Source organism: Melospiza melodia, chromosome 11 (assembly GCF_035770615.1).
Source record: "Melospiza melodia melodia isolate bMelMel2 chromosome 11, bMelMel2.pri, whole genome shotgun sequence".
Taxonomy (NCBI): Eukaryota; Metazoa; Chordata; class Aves; order Passeriformes; family Passerellidae; genus Melospiza; species Melospiza melodia.
The window spans coordinates 27,505,313-27,508,299 of NC_086204.1; the positions used below are offsets into that span (position 1 = coordinate 27,505,313).

Consider the following 2,987-nt stretch of genomic DNA (forward strand, 5'->3'; position numbering starts at 1 on the left):
CTTGATAAGTCATTGTCCACCAGCCTCAAGAATTTCATTGTGTTTGCCAGGGCCAGGCTGGACCCTCCCCAAATATTTGCTCCAGCACACAGACTGGGTTTCCTGTAACCTGCTCATCCCTCTGTGCCATCAGTGCCAGGGGGATGTAAGGGAGATGCACAGCCCAGTTCTGCCATGCAGGATCTTCCCTGCCTCTGCACCAAAACAGGGAGAAAAGAGGCTTTTCAGGCACAGCCCTGCAGTGCTGTGGCTGAGCAAGTTGGTGCCACGTGGTGACAAAATTTAATGGTTCCACAGCAGCAGCCGCTTGAGCAGGAGGGGAGGGCAGGACTTCAGTGGGCTCTGAGTTCTGCACCAAGCCTTCAAGTGGCACAGCACACCCACAAAATCTCACCAGCAGCCTTCAAAGCCTGTTCTTTGCTCCCATTTATCTTATCTAGTGCTCCACTGAAGCATGGATTTACATAATACACACCTAATATATTAATGTTTCTATTCATCGAGAGGACCTCGACACTGTTTGCTTTGAAAGCCTTGCCAGAAACGCTCTGGCTCCTTAAAACACAAGAGGGTTTTATAGCTCTGAAAAGGATTTGCTCCCCCATTTGTATTCTGAATCCTTTCACAGGGGCTGTTTGCTCCTGTGATAAGAGCCAGGCCCAAAAACTCAGGAGTGGTAGGATGCACGGTTTGGGTTAGTAGTGAATTACAAAACTACAGCACTCAAATTACTGACTCAGCATGAAGGAGTTGTTTCACACCCCCTTTCTAGCTGCAATTCTTTCCCCCAAAAATTATCTTGCAACACAGCCTTTTAGTAGCCAAGCCTTGTCACACTTGTCACAGACAATTCCAGTTTAAAAAAAACTTTAATTTTCTCTCTAAGTGCACAGACTTCCCTTCTTGCTTCAGTTTTCTCTGCCAGTTTAATTTTGCTTGGGATGCTGGATTTCCAAAGGCTGAAGAAATGTCTGTAAAGAAGAAAAAAAATCTGTTCAAGTTATGATATTGAGCTTACTGCAGCTCAAATGATTTTACAAATGCACACAAAGTTGCATTATGGACCACAGCATCAAACCACTAGAAGAAGGCTATTTTCCCTGTAAAGACAAGCAGATTCCCTGGGATATATATCCAGTTTACCTTTTCCTTTATTTTGAACAGGATGAAGAAATACTTGCTTTAACATTAATTTTTGGGCAAAAATTTTTCTTCTACCTGAAGGTGGACTAAGGAAAATGAGAAGCACATTGCTCACTTTATTTTAAATAGTGACAATGATCAAACCTTGGAACACATTTTTGACTATTGGGTTAGTGGTTGATCTTTCTACTTTCATGTCTTGCTTTGTGGTTCATCTGAACACAAAGTATCTGGCTCAGTAGTACAGGAGGAGATGAAATTAGGTGGCTTCAGCTATCCAGTGACTCAGACTAGGGCATTAATGGCCTCTTCTGATCTTCAAAATCTGCAAATTTGCTCTGAATCAGGGATTATGATATAGCAAAGAGCAAATCCCTTTAAAATTGGCAGTAAATGTCAGGGACTACACTTTAAACACACAAAGACACAGGTTCACTGACAGTCATTGCCCAACAGCCCACAAATAACTCCTGTGCTCCACCACAGACCCTTTATCTCCTTTATCAGAATTGCCAACATCAAACACTGAATGTCAAAATCCTCCTGTTTCCAAACCACGGGACTGTTTTGAAATACTGGGATTCAAAAACGAAAGAAAAAGACACCTCCCCCTCCTCAAAATGAGGCATTTGGGGTTCTCATTTTACCTGTCCTCACCTTTTCCCAGGCACTCTCCCACCTTTACACCCTCCTGCCTTCAGCAAATCCTCGGGCCATCAGCTGCTGGGAAAGTGGGGCGAAATGCTTTTGGGGTGACAAACCCAAGAGCAAAAGCACAACTCACACAAGTCTGAGAAGGCACTGTTTTACTGCTTTCATTTGGGTTTGTTTTCTCTGCCAGCCTGGGTGGCTCTGTGACTGCCTGTGCTTCTGTGGGCACCTCACAAGCAGCCCAGAAAATACTGCTGGGTCATGATGGGCATAAAGGAACCTGATTTTACTCTTTTCTACAGTACTTAGATGAAGAGCTCCTAATAATGGCCCTCAAAGAGAAAACATGAATCTCAGAATGGTTTGGGTTGGAAGTGACCTAAAGTTCATCCAGTTCCACCCCCTGCCATGGCAGGGATACCTTCCAGCATCCCAGGTTGCTCCAAACCCCATCCAACCTGGCCTGGGACACTTCTAGGGATGGGGCAGCCACAGCTTCTCTGGGAACCTGAGCCAGGACCTCACCATCCTCACAGGGAAGAATTTCTTCCTGCTGTCTAATCTACCCCTGCCCTCTGCCAGTGTGAAGCCATTGCCTCTTGTCCTTGTCCCAGGTCCCTTTCCAGCTCTCTTGGATCCCCTTTAGGCACTTTAAGATCTTGTTGGAACCATCTCTGGGCTGAACACCCACAGCTCTTCCAGGGTTCTGCAGCTCTCAGATGATCCTTGTGGCTGGACTCACTCCAGCAGCTCCATGTCCTTTGATGAACACTCCACACGGTTTTTCCTATTTCTTGACCCATTCTTGCTCCTGTTTTCCATACTCACACAGCACCTTGGTGGCTGGGAAGCTGCTGTTCTCTGTATCACACACCCCACCTGAAGGCAAGAGAGAAAACAGACCAAAACAGAAAAAAAGAGCAAAGGAGAACAGAACTTGAACTCACATGAAAAATAATTGAATAAAAGGGGAATCTTGCTTCCTAAAATAGGCTGGCACCAGGCTGTAACATGAGACCCTTTTGCTGATGCCAGATGAGGAGGGTGAGCTCAACATGACCGCCTGCCCTCACAAGAACTCAGCCTGGAACAGCACAACAGAGCTCTCTCTGCTGCCTCTCAAGAGCTTTGATTTCAGAAGAAAGCAATAAACAACACCTTGCTTCAAAAGTTTCACGATCCATAGAAATTAA

At 45.4% G+C, this 2,987-nt stretch overlaps 1 long non-coding RNA gene across 1 annotated transcript; it reads right to left on the reverse strand.

Annotated features, from left to right (window-relative positions):
- Window positions 1–794: 794 nt before the first annotated feature.
- On the reverse strand, window positions 795–2,727 carry LOC134423287 (uncharacterized). The gene is made up of 2 exons (XR_010029041.1): window positions 2,537–2,727; window positions 795–971 (listed from the first exon to the last, which is right to left on the reverse strand). It is a non-coding gene; the product is annotated as an uncharacterized LOC134423287 (long non-coding RNA).
- Window positions 2,728–2,987: the final 260 nt, after the last annotated feature.